General features: G+C 37.2%; 1 protein-coding gene across 2 annotated transcripts in view; it reads right to left on the bottom strand.

Annotated features, from left to right (window-relative positions):
• LOC113228529 overlaps positions 1-18,475 on the bottom strand; it is a 68,050-nt gene extending 49,575 nt beyond the window's left edge. For both annotated transcript variants that reach the window (XM_026461872.1, XM_026461871.1), the window contains exon 1: positions 18,137-18,475. The gene's annotated coding sequence lies outside the window, so the exon portion shown is untranslated. The remainder of the gene's footprint in view (positions 1-18,136) is intronic.
• Positions 18,476-21,216: the final 2,741 nt, after the last annotated feature.

Genomic DNA, 21,216 nt, shown 5'->3' on the forward strand with positions numbered 1-21,216 from the left:
TATATATATATATATATATATATATATATATATATATTTATATATATATATATATTTATATATATGCCAATTCACGCCACAACACATTACAAACAATGGGTGTCAATATGCTTGCCAATATTGGCATATAATATAGGCAGGCCTAATATAATATACACAACATTTACCTAGAACTATCTAAACAATACATTCCAAGTTAATAAATCCAAGTGCTAGGTTTCAGGGTAAGGGTGTTGGTGAAACTACAGGCATATGGTACTTATCAACTTATGTTTCAGAGTGACGGGCGCAGTGACAGTGCCCCTCAGATCTTTGTGGCAGACAGGCGTGTCGCTTACCACCAGGCGCGTGACTTGTTCGTCCTCTTACTTAGTACCACAGACGTACATATATCTAGATAGACGTAGCAAGTATAGCAATTTGTATGACAACCAAGCGTGCCACATTTTTTGTACCCACTATGACGTCACAAGAACTATTTAGTGTTGGAAACCTCCTTCCGCTCGCCTAAATCGATTGATTGACCGGTATACGCATAAACACGCGTATGTCATTCAATTAATTGATTCTAAATTGAATAATTTTTGTTCAAGTATTTGTTGATTACAAGTAGTCGTAATATTAATATAGTAAATAAGTACTATAATAAGATGGTTAACTCCTTTATTTTACTTGATTTAAAAAAATTTTGATTACTTAAAAAAAATTAACACTTTAATTTTTAATCGACTTCAAATATTAAATTTATTGTCCTTCCAATAAAATGAGCTTATTATATAACATCTTTTTGTAATAGAAGATCTTGTCTATTAACTTAAATAATGAAAACGCACGTCAATATATGAACTTGCGACTGTTGGTAATTGATCATATTGATGAATGGCAAGACAAATGAAAATGTTCACCATCATCTTCATCATTATATCAACCGGAAAAACCTCCACTGCTGAACATAGGCCTCCCCCAAAGATTTCCAAACCAGCCGATCGGACGCGACGTGTATCCATCGGTTACCCGCTGCCCTTACCAGGTCATCCGTCCATCTAGTAGGGGGTCGTCCCACTGAACGCCTTCCGGTTCGTGGTCTCCATTTAAGAACCTTTCTGCCCCAACGGCTGTCAGTTCTACGAGCTCTGTGCCCCGCCCACTGCCACTTCAACTTGCTAATCCTCGAGTTATGTCGGTGACTTCTTTCTTTTACGGATCTCCTCATTTCTGATTGAAAATGTTACTGCTGACAAAATACGGTAAAATGTTATTAATCAGAAGAGGTTGACTTAATGACAGCCTCGTGTGAAATTTTTGTGATTTGTTTATTATTTCTCGGATTTCTAACTCTGCTACTTGCATATTTGGATAGCATCTGAAGTGGGATAAACTAGACCACCCTCGTCTTCGAAAGCTACGAACTCATACGTATGACCAACTCCAGGTTTTGTAAAGACAGCGCACTGTTAATTCTTTACATTATATATTTTTTGTGTATTATTCGTTCTTCATATCCCTTTTTAATTATTTGCTCACTATCTTCGGACATTCGAGGCAACGTGCTGCAAAATTTATCGAAATTACAGATACTACTGATAATAGATACCACAAAACTGAAAAAAAAAAACGAAACGTTACTAAACGTTATCACAAAAGAGTTATAGAATATTTTTACAATATTGCTAAGGTTATAATAATTTTCGTCCCTTTGTTTTCAAAATTGGTTGCCTAACATCACTAAATGTTAAATTTGGTCAAAATAATGTACAAGCGGCCGTACCACGAAACTGAACGCATTATACAAAAGTGCGTTCGTTCGATTTTCATGGCGTATTAACAAAGGATCACGAATATATCGCAGCAAGTAAAAACCACAATGTATTACAAATCTTGAGGCATACACTCAGTTGCATATTTGTTTTCTCGAAATTCATACAAAATTAATTTTAGTTTTAACATTTAACAATGATTTAATTGTTTTTAAAATAAATTATATATCTTCTGATTATAAAACTTTCCACTTGCCCGTGGAAGGAAACATTCCTACTTACCCGTTTACCCACAGCTTTTGCAGTTTCTAATGGCACAATTATGCATTTTTCGCGTTATCGACTGGTGTTTAACTACGATAACGGTCTAGCGCGTTCTGAAGTGTAACAGCGGCAAGTAAGTGAATTTCACTTACTTTGGGCACGCGAAGTACGTACACTTGCGGCGTCTATCTACATGGATATTTGTCTGTGCTTAGTAAAGAACGTTTATGATAATAAAAATATATATACATCGTCGGTTACAATGCCGCTTAACATAAGGTGAGATTAAGATTAAGCGTGTCAGGAAAGTTCTTCAGTTCTTTAATGCCGTCGGCCTTGGCTCTGAATTGTAATTAGTGGTGATCACAATATATCAGTTGATGGTCGCAGTGATGAGTGGCTACATATGCCCCGAATGAAGCCACTCTTTAAAAACACTGTTATAAGTTAACCAGTGATCGGAATTGAGGGCATTAATTTAACTAAACTAAAGAATAATGTGGACATTCCCTCCTATAAATTCCCGAAATTCTCGAAACTGATTATATTTCAATATGCGTATTATTTATTTAAATTTGAGTACATTGGCGAATAACTATTATTTCCTATTAAGTTTTTGCTACAAATTATTGTCTCAAAAAAAAAAATGTAGTTGTGTTTCTATAAGCCCTTACGTATATTTAAATACTTTAGCCGTTTTAAAAATGAACATGAGACAACTTATATGTTTAGAAAATAGTAAAAAAAGAATTTTTATACGCATTGATGGTGAAATGGGTATGTTCATACTAAGAAAACGTTCATACTTTAGGTAAATTAACTACCTCAATAATAAATATAACATTATATAAATTAAGTTTTAACTGAAAAAAGAAATCGTAACAAACCCTTTCATAAATAGAAAAAGCTATTACGAAAATCTCTGTTCTCAAAACGTTCCATCGATTGAATTACAGTCATAGCATTCCATTTTGTATCGCGTTTACACGAAACGAGATAAAGGAGGTGGATGTTTTGCGGCATGAGTGTGAAACTGGAGCGAACGAGATGAGTTGCGAATGTGTATTCAGATAAATATCAAATGTTTTTTGATGGTTTCTGCTACATGATAGCGTGTTGGCATTTGATAGGCGTGGGATCATTCACAATAATATCTACGAGAATGTAATGTAATTTTTATGTTGTTTGTTGGTGTTAGCTATCAATATCAATTCGCACGCACGCGCCAAGGACCTCAGACGCGTCCGTAGCGGTGCATAGATGAAAAAGGGTCATGCAATATTTCATCGTTTTGTAAATGGTCAACGGATCAGGTTCCATGGTTCCAGGAAACGATGGTTTGTTTGAAATAATAAATATATGCAATTTAGATCTGAAAAATGGTTTAATTATCAATACAAAGATCGAACACTCAGAAAAAATTCCTTCGATTCGGCCGGATTCGAATCAACGTCTTTTACCATACCGTGCTCTGACTCTGAACTCTGAGTGTTAGATCTTTGTATTAATAATTATAACAAACTAGTGGAGTAATTTCGCATAAAAATAATTGAAAATCAATTCATTAAAATTTAAATGGTTTATACTTTTTTTTATAATGTCAAATGACGGGATGGTAAGCTACACGACTGTCCATAACAGTTGCAGTGTCACTCAGAGCTTTAAGTCGCAAACATCTGAGTCGCCCGTCACCCTGAGACAAAGTTGACAAGTCCCACGTGATTGTAATTTCATCAGCACCCTTACTCTTCAAAACCGGAATACAGTAATGCTGACATTACTGCTTGGCAACAGAAATAGATTGGGTGGCAGTACTTCCCTGGACGAACTCTTTCACAAGGAGCTCTACTAGTACGAGCTCTCATGCGCAACAATCGCGAAAACCTAAAAACTCCATGTCTACTCCGATTTCTAATCCTAATAATATCTGGACCGACAAGAGAAAGGCAAGTGAGAGAATCAACATATTGTTGTTTTTCATACTCGACAGTATCCTCGGAACATGATAACTAAAACATTTGTACACAAAATAATATTGTATAAATAATATACAAAATGATATTTTTAGTCTAATTCAAATTTACCTATAGAATTATTTAAGTATATCAACATTAAAACAAAGGTTGTTGCAGTCCGTGTTGAATGGAAGAGAAAGCCAATGCAATTACAGATATACATACATATATGTGACTCAATACGCACGCCACGGCCTGAAGCATAGTCGTTACATCGTGTATACTTCTTATATCTATAGTATCACAAAAGGCTGTAGGAGGTGGTTACCACGTGCCAGGTGGACAGTATGATGCTTGCGTAATGTATTATTGAAGAAAAACAAACCAATTGAACTATTGCAATGAGAGACGGACTTAGCGAACATTTTGCGACGTCATTTCGTAGTAGAATTTCTTCTAAAAGAAGTGAAAAGATCCCTGATGAGCTAATATAAGAACAAAAACCTTCTTTTTTATTTTCCCCATTACTTATTTGTTAAAAAAGTTGATATTACCATCCTAAGGTTGTTTGTGTTGTCATGGTCATACTTTAGATATTATATATATTAATTGGAGATACAGTAAATGCCAGAAACAAATAAATGTTAATCTATTATGAGAGAAAACACTGATTTACGTAACACAGGTCTTTGAACCTAGCTCGGAAGCCAGGGCCTTACTATGAAATGTAATATTTCTGTACGAATAAAGAATTTATTATCATTAGTATTTCAAAACTGGAGATCACTGGCTTCTTTCTATACCACAGGTTACTCTATTTTAAGAGTCTGGGGGTCATGACTTATAATGTTAAATCGTGTAAATTTATTTTTTCAAATACACCAACCTGTAAATAACCCCAAAAGTAACGTTTCGGACTCTTCATAGGAAATTTAATGTATATTATTTGATTTGTATTAACTTTGATAATTATAATATTTTTTGACCTCACTAGCTTAGCTTTGTTTCTCATTAGAAATCTGTGCGCAAAAGCGTCTTTGCACGCTAGCGTGGAAGAGGTTTTTGAAATTCGAACTTGACGATGGACTGTGGTGCACCAAATTTTTTCTTTCCATGGAAAAAAAGATAATGACATGTTCAACTACACGATTTTTCGTACATTACTTATTTATGTAATATAAATCCGTTGGTATATTTTATTCTTATTATTGTTGACATTCAATTGATAATGATAACTAAAATAATTTCAATAATCACTTAATCACACAAAATTATAAGTACTAGCAAGAATAAAAAACTATTAATAATAACCATTGCATAACAAATAACTATTAGGAAATGAAACTATTCCTATACCTAGGCTCTTTATTTTACTGGTCCTATGGTCTCGGCTGACTGAGAACATGGAACCTGTAAAAAGCCGGAAATGTTGGTTTCTTTGAAAATAACAATATACGCGATTTTGATTTGTAAACATAGTTTCATTTACAAAAACACATTATTATTATCTAAGTTCAAATATAATAATGTCAACTGATAATAATGTGTCAGACAACCACGCCAATTATCTGGTCTTAAATGGGAATCCCATATACTATGAGCACCAGAGCAATGGAATTCACTCTGGGGCTCTTCCCAAAATACCCAAACCAGAGCCAATTTACAAAAGTTCATTTCCCAAATTGGTCCTTCCGGGAATACAATCTGGGAGACCCTACTCCGGCGTACATTTTATTTATGATACCAAGTGATGAGACCATATCATGCGCCTGGTGGTAAGCGACACGCCTGATCTGAGGGGAATTGCCACTGAGACATAGTTGATAAGTCCCATGTGCTTGTAATTTCACCAGCGCGGCGCCCTTACCCTTCAAAATCGAAACGCAGTAATGCTCATATTACCACTTAGCAGCAGAAATAGATCAGGTGGCATTACTTCCCTGGACGAACTCTTGCACCAGGAGCTCTACCGCTACTAAATTGTATTTGTATTGAGCCTCTGAAGTCGACAAAAATATGAAATATTATTGTCAGATACTTCGTTATTTTCAAGGATTTTCCGACTCCTGTAGTTAATAGTTCAGTTTACGGCCATAATAGGTATGTTATCTGCGATGGTATTGCGCATAAAACTCTTATATGCAGTAATGAAATATAATGGATTTAGCTTTTTACTCGTTGGAAATTGCCTTAAAGGAGTAAGTACACGAGCTGTCTTTTTTAAATGATAGAATAATTGAGCATTTCACTAATTAATAGATTAAGGCGTTACTTTGCGGAAGTCCATATCAATAAAAATGAAAGAAAATTAATTTGTAACTCCGCGAACCCAGTGAAGTTAAATCATGCAATAAACCCGAAAATAATTTATTCTCGGGTTTCAACAATAGTAACGCTGGGGTTAGCGGAGTATAAATATATTAACCGTTCTGAATGAGCACGTTCTTGGGCCGAGAGTCGAGCAATCAACAGCCCCTGAGGATGCCTCGTGGAGAGGCGAAACACGTGTCGGATATATTTGGTGGTGGTGTTTGTGACTGCAGTTGCGTTGTGTTATTTATTTTATTTTATTAATTTTATGCGGAGAGAGGGTGGGAAAATTAACTCCATGACGAAATATTCCACACAAGAACAGGTATTTCGCACGATTTAACCTTCACTGGCTTCGCGGAGTAACAAATTAATTTACTTCCATTTTTATAAGCATTTGACCTCCAACTCACCTGATGGAAATTGACGATGACGACGACGAGGTCGACGATTTAGCATGTACACCTAAATAATGCCTATTCACTCTCACCTGGAAGTGGCTCACATTGAAAGGCCGTTCTCTTTAAAAATGTGCAAGTGTAACGATTCGTATGAATCTTTGGGATATCCACAGCATAGGGGATCAGCCTATGTGTACGGTTTACGTACAAGGTTCTTATGTGGTGTTAAACTTTCAATAATTTTTAAATTTTCTATGCTCGTGATTGTGTGTCAACTCACCCCAACTAACTACAACCTTAAACTAACTTAACTAACTGCAACCAAAATGCCCAAGGCCATGCACTACGTGTAGTCCCCCGATCGTGGTAACACACTCTCCGTGATATATACTGTAGAATACCGATACTGTTGAAAGGCAGTTCGTATGCAGTTGATACGATTGCACGCCAACTGCATTGCTATATCTGCTATTACAACTGGAGTGGAGCCAGTATTCCTGGCAACCAGTAGTCTAAATTCCAATTGCTATATTGTAGTTACGCTGCACGGCGAATCCAGCTTGTGTGACTCCACATTTACACATTTTATATACCGTATTCTTAGGTTTTTGCGATTGTTACAAATTGGAAATGAAAAATTATTTTTTCAGATCTAAAATTGTGTATATTTATTTTCTCAAATAAAACCACGGCTGACTTCATGAGATCTTTAAAGAATTCGAATTCTTCAAAGATCTCATGAAGTCAGCCGTAATCATGGACCTGCAGAGGGCTTGAAACATTGGTTTGTTTTAAAAAAATGTCACACTATACATTTCGTAGAATCAAATTTAAATTCTTAGTCACATCAGAAGAATCTAGGAAATTAAATTATTTTTTCGGCTAATCGATTGTCTACTATTATGTTTTGTTGCATACGCTTTGTTTGAAAAAACAAATATACGCGATATAGTTCAGAAAAAAATTCAATTCCAATGTGAAACAATCGCGAAAACCTAAGTATTAGAAGAATACGTTATATAATTTATCAGAGAAGTTTCAAGTAATAGAGTAGTACAATATCTTCCGATACCGCAATATCGGAATGATTAAAGACCAAAAAATCAAAATGAAATAGTTACATTTTTACTTACAATGACAAGAATTTTCTTTTAAATGCATAACCGTAACAAAGTAATTGGTAGTTAAAAACTTTTATAAATTTATTATTGTTTTAAAAAAACGTGTTTATATGATAGTTACGAAATGTTTAAAGATGAAAAAAAAACTAAAATTGTTTAATGAATTAAAAATTTCAAGAAAGAATTAATCTTGTGTAGTCTAGTCTAGTAGTTGCGTAGTCTGGTGCTTGATGTATGGTTGACTTGCTTTATATATTTTTCGCTTTTGCGATATTTTTTAAAGTTTATTGTTACATGCTAAAATAAATAAATAAATAAATAAATAAAATGCTTTCTATTCTGTGGAAGTGGGCAGCGGGAAACGAAGCCTAAAAGCGGGACTGTCTTGCTCAAAGCGGGACGTGACCATCGTTAATGGCCAGGTATGGCCTCATTACAAGGATGAAATTTATGTAAATATAGTATTTCGTTTTCTAATCATTTAATTTTTAATAAATAAAAAATAATCATTTCTACTCAAAATCGTACATAAATAACACTTTTATTATATTTAAATTTATACTTATTTGATATGCAATTATTTTTTATGTGAAATTACTTCACTAGTTTGTTATAATTATTAATACAAATATCGAACACTCAGAAAAAAAATCGGCCGGATCGAAGGAATTTATGTCTGAGAGTTCGATCTTTGTATTAATAACTACAACACTTTTATGATGTTTCACAACACATTCAATTAAATTTTGTTTTCCATGAACTGCTTAGATAAACGGTGAAACGAGGGCGAAACTTTTTGGAATCTCTAAATATTTAGGTTCCATTTGGTATGAAAACGTAAACGGCAAAAGTATAATTGTTTTAAAACCAACGTACTTAAAATAAATTACGGTAGAAATGCTGCCACCATACCTATTTCTGTCACCAAGCAGTGATGTGGGCATTACTTATTCATGTTTTGAAGGACGCTGATTGAACTAAAGGCACAGTAGATTTGTCGACTTTATGAATCAGGGTGACGGGCGCAGTGACAGGGCTCCTCAAATCTTTGCAATTCAAAGATCTGAGTGGGGCTGCAACTGTTAAGCTGCTAATAGACGGACGCATGAGCGAATTCGATATACATGTACAACTGATTTCACACGACATTGATTTCAAGCAGTTATCGCTGTGCGCCTAATTCAGGACCTTAGTGTATTTGTTGATATCGAAATGGAGGATCTTACTTGTAGTTCACCAGTGATTTTACTTTTTATTAAGGAAATAAACAAATCGTTATCGAAATCCTCAATTTTAATTTGTCAACAAAATCACGTTCGCAATTCCCGATTATTCTCTGCGGTGGCATTTAAGATCAAAAATGTAAACAAAGGTGCCTTTACAAAAAAAAACAATTGTGCAAATGATATAAAAGTTTCACCAATCATGTTTTTGTTTTACCATTAAATTGATTAAACCCTCGAGTAATCGTTACCTTTTGCCGTTGGGTACTACTAAAGGTCAAGAGTTTCAAATACAAAAAATCACGTAATCTCTTAAGGCTCAATTTATATTGCGGCGGAACGGAATGGAAGCGATATTTGTATCGATATTGTACACAGCATTATGAACTATATGGCCATTCGTGTAACATACAAACTAGATAAGCGGAATTCTCACGCATGCCCGAGAATGATATAAATTAATAAAAAGAGAGTAAAAGTAGTAAAGAGGAAGATATAAATATAAAGTTCATTATTCTGTGTACAATATCATTACCAAAATTCGCTTCCATTCCATTAAGCCGCAATATAAATTGAATCTAAAGTGTCTTAAGTAACATATTTTTTTAATGTTAACTTTTCATTCTCGGACTATCATTCACATTGACTGCACGGCCTACAGGGCACGACAAAAGGACATACATACAATACATACGCTCTTCGAGCTACAACGAGCTGCACGCTCTAATTGCTTCGGCAGACATGGGTCTGCAACCTATTTAGATACTTCCAAGTTTACCAAGGTAGATCATGCCAGGAGGGAACTGCTCTGACAACGGAATGAGTGATGCCGTGGGATATCTCTCCTTCAGAGACTTATTCGTAGTTTCCCCGTCCGGAGGAGTACAGTTAACGATTCAACTGCATAAAATCGACTTCTCGACTGCATGCGATTGACCACGACTGCACGCATTAACTGTAAAGTGCAGTCTGTCTCTTGGTAGCCCTATACGTGTCGCTTACACGACATATAAATCCGAGTCCGAAATCTCGTTAATTGCCATCGTTAAAGAAAATGTCCTTTCAGTGTGGGTTTGAGTTTTCCGTTACCACACAAGAGAAATACATCAGTATACATGTGACATTACATTCTCAGCGACAGCGTATTCGTTGTGTAAATCCCTCGTAACAGGTAAATCGCGGCGGTGGCTGTCACATGATCCCACTCGAGGTTCACTCGCTGCACATTCGTTAGTATTCATGGACTCCCAAATTGTTTATTTCTTACACATTATAAGGTTCTTAATCCCTTAAGAACCGCGTTCCATAACAATAATATACATATATAAAGCCACGAGGCAGTGCAGGACAAATGAGTTTATTTTGTTAACGAAGATCTACAGCTTAAATTGAAAGAGATACTCGTATTTTAGTTTGTTCAAGCACCATTAAACTGTCTCCACCAATATCATTTGTAACAAAAGTAATTTAAAACATGTAACAGTTTGTACAACTGAAACACGCTTGAAAAAATGTGCTGGAGGAGTAGCAGTAAAGCCCCTTGTGAAAGAATTCGTCCAGGGAAGTACTGACAATGTACCTATTTCTGCCGCCAAGTAGTAATGTAAGCATTACTGCGTTCCGGTTTTGAAGAGTAAGGGTACTGGTGAAATTCCAGGCACATGGAGCTCGTGAACTTAAGTCTTAGAGTAATGGACGCATTGGGCTCATTTGGGTTCCGTTGCAACTTTAACCCTCAGATGCTACAAACCCGCGCAGTGGTAGTACCCCTCAGGTCTTCGCGTTTTAAAGCTCTGAGTGGTCTCACTGTAACTGTTATGGATAGGCGTGTCGCTTATCACCAAGCCCATGACTTGTTCGAGCCGTCATTTGGTATCATAAAAAAATATTCTTTTATTTTTTGTGATATAAACTTTGTTAATTCGTAGACTACGCACATAATTTATCGTTTATTGAACCTTAGCTTTCTTTCCTACTTTTCTTTGTCGGTTATATTGCCAGAAATTTTACTATTCTACTTAAAAAGTAACATTCTTTTTCTACCAGGAAAGGACAAACATTTTTTGGTATTATAAATTATGTCCTTAAATTTTCTAAACAGAGGGCTGTATAAAGCAACTTTTAAATTGTGTACGCAAATTCGGTAAAAGTGCGGAAATTATCCGAATAATATAAATAGACAACCACACCAATTGCAACGGAATTCACTCCACGGGCATAACCCAGAACACCCAGATCAGAATTAATCTAGTAAAGTTTATTTCCCAAATAGACCCTACCGAGAATCGAACAATGTAAACCTAAAGCTTTTAATTCTAAGCCACGGCAGGTGAGCTGGATCTGATTTATAAAATAGTCTTTAGTCTAGGTCAAGGCAACAGTGTTATTATGGACTAGACAATTTCACTTACGAATTATAAAACAGAAAAGTAAAATTACACATGTAATATGATTTTATTGAATATCATGTTTTTATTGCCATGATATTAATTTTTTTATACAAAACTCCACTAGTTTGCATCCAGCGGGATCGAAGGATATTTTTTGTGTTTGTTCCATTTTTGTATCAATAATTTTTGCGATGCTTTTAAAAAACAATTTGATTTTTTTTTAAGTAAATCGACTTGCTCTTTTTTGTGATACCATGTGACGGGACGAAGAAGTCGTGCGCCTGCTGGTAAGAGAAACGCCTGTCCATAATAATCACAGTGCCACTCAGAGCTTTAAATTACAGGGGCACTGCCACTGCGCCCGTCACTCTGAGACACAAATTCACAAGTCCCAGGTGCCAGTATATAACCAAAACTTCTCGACACTATGTAGCTGGAGCAAAGAGAGTCTACGATGGAACGAGCTCGCGTAGCAGATGCCTATTCAGTCGCACCTTAAAGCAATAATTTGATTAAACTAGCATTTAGGTCTTTATACAGGCTGAAGATTATTAAAACCTCACAGTCAACACTAATGTTAGTCAACACTAATTATTAACGTGACAGAGTATTTATTTTTAATGAATTATTTATGACTATAGAACACAGAAGAACTTTGATTCTTTTTTTTTATAGTGACGAACTTATCATGCGCCTGGTGGTTAGCGACACGCCTGTATACAACAGTTGCTGTGTTACTCAGAGCTTGAAATTGCAAAGATCTATGGGCACTGCCCCTGCGCCCGTCGCCCCAAGACACAAGTTGACATGTTCCGTGTGCCTGTAATTTCACCAGCACTCTTACCCTTCCAAAACGAATCGCAGTAATGCTCACTGCTTGGCGGCAGAAATTGATAAGGTGGCAGTACCAGAGCTCCGTCACTCGCTCGAGCTCACGCGATAAGTACTTACCGCTGAGTGTATCGCCAACTGTGCAAGCGCTCAAACAATTCTTTTATTTCTGTTATAATCTTTGTACAAACCCAGCATTTGGTTCCGCACAACTGCACACTGCGGGCAACATTATTTTCACCTCTCTGAGCACGTGATTAGGTTCCTTTTTCCTCGTAGTAAGCGCCTGGTGTCATTAGTCAGATTTAGTAAGCTTTTATAGAGTAGGCATTTTCGATAACGTATGAGAGTATCTGTTACGTAGTAACTATAAAGTAATGCCTGGACGAACTCTTTTACAAGGAGCTCTAATGCTATTGAGATTCTAATCACTAGCGAACAAGAACCAATATATAAAACATTAATTACAAAGTTCATAAGCGCCTAAACCAGCCGGCGTTTACACCAATAATCTCAATGGTTTATCGGATGGAATTTAATTGACGACTAATAGAACTAATTCGCCAATTTATTTATCGTTTTATGATCGTTTTTATGATCAGATGTAATTTAGAACTGGGCGCTAGGACGCAGCTGGCACATTATTTTAAAGCCTCGAATTCATTAGGGAGCAATACATGTTCTGAATAATGCTCATGAATGTTAAAATTTATTTGTTAATGTTAGCCCAAAGTTTTGCTACACGCTGCACTTAATTATCTTCTATCTCTTAGAGTCTTTCTAACTAGTAAACGGCTGGCAACCAGCTCTGCAAACTTCTTGTCTTAGTTTAGAACAGCTCAGCTGCATTCCGATGTTTCAGGAACTTTGGCGAAAATTAGCAGTTGTAGAAACTTCTATGTATTGTATTGGTATACGTGGTCAAAGATAAGTGCCACCTTACTTATTTCTGCCGCCAAGCAGTAATGTGAACACTACTGCATTCCGGATTGAAAGGGTGCTGGTGAAATTACAGGCACATGGGAATGGGACTTGTCAACTTATTGGTCGGGGATAGTGCAAATCCGCGTTACATACGCGGATATGTATAGGTAAAAGGCCGCTACTATGTCTCTAAGCCGTATCATTACTAATAAAAAGTTTGTTGTGGTTACCTTAAATCTTTTTGATGATATACCATAAATCAATCCGTGTCATTAAATGTATTATTGTATGTATAAAGATAACGAACGATGAAAAGAACTGTTTCTCGTATAATTCTTACGGAGTCGTGGTGGTATGAAATTTTTTATTTTACTTTCAGGGCGTGCTGGTAAACTTTATGTATAATATTAATGTGTGATACCAGAGTTGACGAACAATCATATTGTTAAGTATTTTGTAGAGAAAAATGTAAGAGCGGTTACCCACGGCGGCTTTTAGCAGCGATGCAAACGCGATGCAGTCGCGATGTAGTTGCTAATTGTCACTTTACACATGCGCGCGATTTTAAATGCAAACGCGTTGCAAGCGCGACTACATCGATACAAACGCGCGATTACATCGCTACACTTGCGATTTACAGGCGTTTGTATCGATGCAATCGCACGTTTGTATCGATGCAGTCGCGCGTTTGCATCGATCCAATCGCCTATAAACCGCAAGTGTAGCGATGCAATCGCGCGTTTCACGAACGCGTGTTTGCATCGCTGCTAAGTCGCCGTGTGTGACCACTCTTAGATTTGTTACGGCGATTTAATGATATTGAATGAAATTAAAATAATTGTAACTCTTGTTCATAGACGTGCAAATTACATTTAAAATCCTCAAGTTGTAACTATACTAAGTTAAAAGTGAATTCGTTGTATTGTAAATGTATAAAAATAGTAAGTGCGATCCTATTCAACACTAGTTGCGCAATCATCTGCCATAGTCAGCTTACGTATCATTCCTTCGATCACAATCGCGAACAACAATAAAAAGCATTTTTCTTTTATTTTATTAGTTAGAGCCCTTACGTACTTACTGCTTCTTTATCGTTATTATTACGAGAGCTTTTAGGGCAAATGTCATTATGAAGGATTATGGGGGAGAGTAGCTAGTATTGCTTTATGAATCCTTTTAATTGATTAAGTTCCATGACTATGGAAGTTAATGTTGAGCAGGTATTTAAATAGTTTATTTCAATTTATTTATTTATACTCAGGTTGCATTGACACATAAATACATACCTTATACACCAACATACACAATAATAATACTATAATAAACCACTATTTATTTATTAACATGTATGGACTCCTCCCGGACTAGGTACGAGATTTTAAGACCTAATTCTGTAACGATTGCATACAATACTTTTCCAACCAATGTTTAATGTAATATGTTTTGTTAACAGTCCCCGACAACAAACTCAAATAAACGCTACAAAACTAGAGACTTAGCTATAGAAGTGTCCGTGATTGGCCAAGTACCACTTACATTTTAACGAGTAAGGTGGAGCGTTTGAGTAGCCTCATACTTGATATTGTTTTTAATTTTTTTTTTTGCCAAATGGTTATGCCTTTGTACCTGTTACGTAATACTTTGAGATGTTATTGACTAAAATAATTTTAATTTTTATAATATCATATATACCCTGTCGTTATTCCATCGAGTATATAACCAGAAATAGAAACGAAATAAGGGCCATATATTCCTGTTAACACATTAGCGATACAGCTCTTATAAATATCAACTCTCGTTTGCACTGAGATATAGACAGGTCAACTACCGACCTGTGTGTACGTCTCTGTATATTCCAAAAATATTCTGTATTTATTGTAATAAAGATAATATCTCTAACAATGCCATTCTATTCTATTCGGTGGTGTAGGAAAAACAGCAAAACATCTAATTACAAAACAAACGGAATCACATTTCATCGGTAATTAAATATTAAATATGTAATTTTGCAATTTTCGTCCATTATAGCAACGTTCGAGTTCAGTGGTCATTTGAAGTGAAACAATTGACGACACCCGTCAATTGTTTCGAACTCGGGCTGGCCAATCGGAGCGCAGTTGTCACAGTAATAATATGGCAGAATAATTTTCAAACAAATTAAATGACATTTCGTCTCTATTTCTGGTTATATACTCGATGCATTATTCTGATCAGTAACACAGTGACGCGTTTAAGGAGACTTTTTTAATTAGCAAAAATATATAGCATAAATATATATAACCTGTGCAAGCGAGTCCGCACAGGGACCTTCTCAATCAGGTCCTGACCCCAGATCAGCCCGTTTGCACAGACATCATCCGGTGAGCTACCCCGGGTGCACCTACAGCTATCTCCCTATTTTCCAGATAGGTACCGGAGACGTAGGCACGCTAACTTCCCATTGCGCATTGCGCAACTAATGGTTGCCATCGCTAAGCCGTTGACTCTAATATCCATTACCAAATCTCCACTTTGGTGGCGGAGCGGCCGACACGCTCACCTCTCGACGCCGAAGCGTCTCTGCAGTTCCCAGAAACCTACGCAGCTGGAGGGATAGGTGGATATCTAGCTCATCCTCTACTAACCCGGCGGACTGGTACCGGAGGTGCCGATCGCAGTGTCCTACGACAGTGCTCGGACATAGCTTCCGACTTAAAAAGCAACTCTCACGTGACCTCATCAAGACCGCTACTAAGATGCGCTAACTGCGCGTGGGATGAAAACCCCGGCCGCATGCTACTGGGGCAGACGAGCGTATTCATTCCTACAGCTAACTACAAACCCCGGCGAGTCCATACCCAAGTCCTGGTTCACTGGAGATGAAGGCGTATCACTGGCAGAGGGCTTGTCCAGAATGCCCACTGTACCCTGGTCTAACCGGGAAGCCCATAGTCTCACCGGAACTCCCTATCTCTCGGGTCAGTAGTCATGTATCGGTGGACAGTTGGTAACGTACTGCGTAAAATAAAGTATGAATTACGTATACTAAAGCGCGACACGTGGCTAAAGTAGGTGGCCGTGTGTGCAGAATTATACCCAAGAATGTATGAGACCATACCTTTTTTTTTTTTTAAACAACAACACACCAGTTGTCACGTTGTAAATTTTGCTATCTATGCAACTTTGTCTTCTGCTTGGCTCAAATTCAAACAATTTTTAACCGACTTAAAAAAAGGAGGAGGTTCTCAATTCGATTGTTTTTTTTTGTATGTATGTTACGCGATAACTCCGGTAATTGTGAACCGATTTTCATGATTATTTTTGTTGGAAAGAGGGTACCTCCATAGTGGTCCCATTTAATTTTAAAGAAAATCATCCACCTCTAAGGGTGGCTGTTCACGTACGAAGATTCATTTTTATAAATAGCGCCTAAATTTTATTATAAGAAGCAATTATTTTAATGGTTGATTTTGCTATTCTCCAATTCAAGGCGTTTTTCTCTCTCAATATACTTTGAGTAATGAGAACCGATTTTTAATATCTCCTGTGTCAAGTCCCGTATAGTGGTGAACTAGGGGATGAATCCGGGTTTGCGCACTTTCAGGGAACCGATTTCAATAAAACTTAGTAATTATATGAAATTCCACGTACTTTTGAAGTCGGTTTTTTTACTCAGTACTCTGTACTGAGATTATCTTGTATAGGTGTGTAAAGTATGAAGAATTTTACTATCATGAAAAACAGCACCGTCAAAGACAATAAATAAATAATATGAGCGATTTATTAAACGATTTTGAGTATCATGTACCTATAAAAGGCGATATCAAATTAAAGCGGACATGGACATGGTTTAACAACACTGAGACCTCGGTTTCAACCACTTATTTGCACCCTTCGAAGTGAAAACTTCCGGGCACCTCGGCGCCCACAAAACCATAAATGAATTAACCGAATGGAAGACACAAGGGTAAAAGAGAATCTTGCCCAACGTATTAGCAAAAACAGAACTGCTGGCATTAATCATTTTTGGGCAGTTTTACTGTGTCTTTTTTTAATAAGTTGTAATGTTAATCCTTTGTTTCGATTCTTAAAAACATCACCAGACGATAGAGTCAAATTATCATGAGTGTAAAAAGTTTAATTGGTAGAGAAGCTTGGCATGCTGTTCCAGATAGTACTGTAGAAGTTATAGTGCACAGTTAATCATATGAATAACTCGCATTATGCTTGGCAAAATTCGCATCAATCGCCAGAGCACATATCATCTTTCATTGTCAAATGAATCAGATATTTTGAAAAGCGTCTGACCGCGGTGTTTTGTACCCGTTTTGGCTCAGGTCCAACACTCAAAATGTTTCATGCAGTAGCTTGGATACAATTTAACTACGTGAAGTCAAATTGTCGGACGGAGTTGCATTCAAAGTTCCTGCTGGCTGGTTATTGGCCGGCCAGGCGTCTTGGAGAATCCGTTGCGGATCAAGCTCAGCGCTGAATAAGTTAATGAAGTTTACGAGTTATCTGTGTGTTATAAGTTGGTTGACACGATAACAGGCTTTTTGTGCATTTCGTGTTAAGTCATTGCGTTTAATTTATAATAGAATGAAAGCAGCGATTTTGAAGGAACATCGTGAAAATATCGGATGTAGAAATATTTCAAAGACGGAGTAAATTTTTGAGAAGAATACGAAGTGATTAATCATCTGAATTTATTATTTACCGTCTCCCGCGACATGTTTTGTGCCCCAATTACCCAGGTAATTATCCCATTAGTGGTAGCGGACGGCGCATAATCGCGCACTCAAATTCTCTCTTAATGAGTCGAACCTCTGCCACCCGATCCTCAAACAATCTGATCTTAAGTAAATGCTCGCTTACGGTATAAATATAAATTTGACTTAAAACAAGAAAATAATTAAAATAAATATTAGCATATTAACTTACATGGTCTATAACTTATATATTAATTGTTTATAATACTTACGGCACCTCGACTTAAAACGGTAATTTTTAAAATCCCAGACGAATCCAAGTCATGATAACAAATCTAAGCGACACCAAAACACTTCAATCAACTGGTGTTAACCATTCCTCGGTAAGGAAAAGGCTTAGCACTGCACAGGTATGTAATTAACAAACGTTATGTTAAAGTTTCAGGGTTAAAAGCGGGCCTTATAAATTGAATCAGCGGTGTAGAGCCAGTCGGAGCGGGAGAGCGAGCGCGCAGGCGGGCCGCACGCGGCGGGTGCGGGCGTCGGCGGCGAGGCAGACTCGGCGCCACCTGTCGCTTGGCGGCGTGGCGGAAGAGGCGGCCGGGCGGCGCGGCGCTCGCGAGGCGGCTCAGCGACTGAGCCCGGGCACGTGGGCCGCCTTGCCAGGCGCCGGCCGCCGCCCAGGTGCATGCCCCGCGCCCCGCGCCCTGCCCCGCCGGCTCCCGGCCACCGCTGCACCCTCCTGCACTCTGCACCCCCAGACTCTCTCCGGGTTCTATCATTGCTAATTAAAAACTGTAAAGTAAGTCGATGAACATGCTTAAGATATTGCCTCGTCTAATTAATATAATATATGCTCGTAGAATATTAATACGTATATCGCCGGTGTTTTGTAGAAAAGGCGAAAGCGCCATTTCGAGATTTTTTTTCAGGAGAATGCTCCCGTTACTTTTACGTCAAAACAGAATAAAAGCAAAAATGAATTTTAAAACAAGACGTAAATATTTGAAAACATTCGTTAAAAACTACAATATGCTCCCCGAAAAAATTGTCGAAATGGCGTTTTCGCCCCTTCTACAAAACACCGACTATGAAATTATACAATATTAATATATACATATATGTAGTTACTAAATGTTAGGACAGGACAATAATGTACTTTTTAATCATTTTTAATGTATATATTATTTATGTACATCCCGCTAATTTCGTATTAATGTTCTCGCCTTTGTAACACGTGTTTCGCTTTGCTTGGCGTTCTGTGAATTGTTTATTTAGCTCATTGCAAAAACATAGTTGTCACTTCCGTAACTTTGACTATTACTTTTTCTGCCCTTTAACTTTGATTAATGACTAACTGGCTTTTCTGTGCACAGCTCACTTGGCCGCTGGCGGTGGGTGTCGCTTCATATAAAATTAATGTAGACCTTTGATCATGTCAACGAGCGAGTGCTTCACCAGATGTCTCTGCCTTTCTAATTAGGTGTTTTCATCAAACATGAGTATATTAGCAAAATTCGTTTGATTAATGTCCACATTCAATTGTTAATTACATTAGATGTGCGTAATTGTGAAGTTACGTAAGATTTATGGGGTCAGTACGAGAGTTCTGCAATTGTACGTCTAGATAAGTGATGCTTATACTAGGCGTAAACATAAAATGGACGGTTATACATCTATAAAGTATAATTCAAAATATAAGGCTGCCGTCCAACTTTTTATGGTCCGTAAAGCAATGTTATGTGACTAGCGGGCCCTGTTGCTTCCGTAGGACCCCCCGGGTCTCATTGGATTTTGGTTAAGTAAATATATTGAGTAGGAACAGGGCACTGATCAATGTGGGTCGAGTTCCCTTTTCGTGCGTTCCCGGAATATCTAATGCTTCGTCAACTGATACTTTCGCAGATTGTCGAGGTTATGATAAGCGATGTTAATTTCGCACACTCAGCTTTGCTTTTTTCGTCTGCAATCCTTTCTTTTGTTCTTGTCATTTCGAGTTGCTGTGATTTTCAGTTACTTTTCTTTATAACATAAAAATAGTAAAAGGAACAAAGGAAAGTGAACATGAATGATATATAGAATTCGATTTTCTCGTGAGTCGTGTAACCGAAATGTAGGTACTTTCCAAAACAGCGCTGGCAGCACCAATATCCTTGTCAAAAATAATAGAATTTTGGTAACTTTCCAGATATTGGCACCTATAGTTTTATTTTCTTTGAAATAAAACTGTAATAAATAAGATATGAGAAACGGCTTATAGGCTTATAGGCTTATAGGGGTTATAGTGCCCTTTCCGCTGATTCCAGATACTTTAATTACTTATTTCGTCAATAACACCCTCAGTACAGTACAGAGTACTAAAAAAACAACCTCAAAAGTTCGTGGACTTCATTCATTTGCCAAGTTTTATTGTAATCTGTTACCGGAAAGTGTACGAAACTGGATTCATCTCCTAGTTTGCCACCTTTAGAGGTGGAATATTTTGTTAAAATTTAAATGGAACCAATACTGAAGTATACTTCCAATAAAAAATAATCATCAAAATCGGTTCACAAATGTTATCGCGTATCGCGTATCGCGGAGTTATCGCGTAACATACATATAACAAAAATACAGTCGAATTGAGAGGCTCCTCCTTTTTTGAAGGCGGTTGAAAATGTAGATTACGTTGTTTATGATAAGGAAAGCAGAGCGGTGCCTACGCTACGTCCCATTATACATCGCTATTATACAAGGCTATCGGCTATAGATAATGTAGCTTAGTAGCAGTAGAGCTCCTTGTAAAAGAGTTCGTCCAGGGAAGTACTGCCACCTTACCTACTTCTGCCGCCAAGCAGTAATGTCCGCATTACTGTGTTCCGGTTTTGAAGGGTAAGGGTGCTGGTGAAATTACAGGCACATGAGACTTGTCAAGTTATGTATCAGGGTGACAGGCGCAGTGGCAGTGTCCCTCAGATCTCTCTGAGTGGCATTGCAACTGTCATGGCCAGGCGTGTCACTTACCACCAGGTGCACGACTTGTTCACTTGATATCGTAAAAAAAATATACTTCGCAGTATTCTCAATCACATGGATTGACAGCGTATTTAATTGTCACGCGCACATACGAGTACATAATACACATACTTACATAAAGACAAATTTTCCTGCTCCAAAATTAGTAATTCAATCTCCTAAAGCAGTTAGAACTGATTTAAATTTCGATTCTCCTACAAATTATTCGTACATTGTTACACCAAGGGGTAAGGCGCTGAATATCTAGATACAGGACTTCCTAATTCGGCCGTAATGGCATTATCTATTTGAAGTGTACATTCCACAGGCTATTCTAGCATTTAACTTCTTTAGTTTA

This window comes from Hyposmocoma kahamanoa, unplaced genomic scaffold (assembly GCF_003589595.1).
Source record: "Hyposmocoma kahamanoa isolate Upper Pololo Valley unplaced genomic scaffold, ASM358959v1 232, whole genome shotgun sequence".
NCBI lineage: Eukaryota > Metazoa > Arthropoda > Insecta > Lepidoptera > Cosmopterigidae > Hyposmocoma > Hyposmocoma kahamanoa.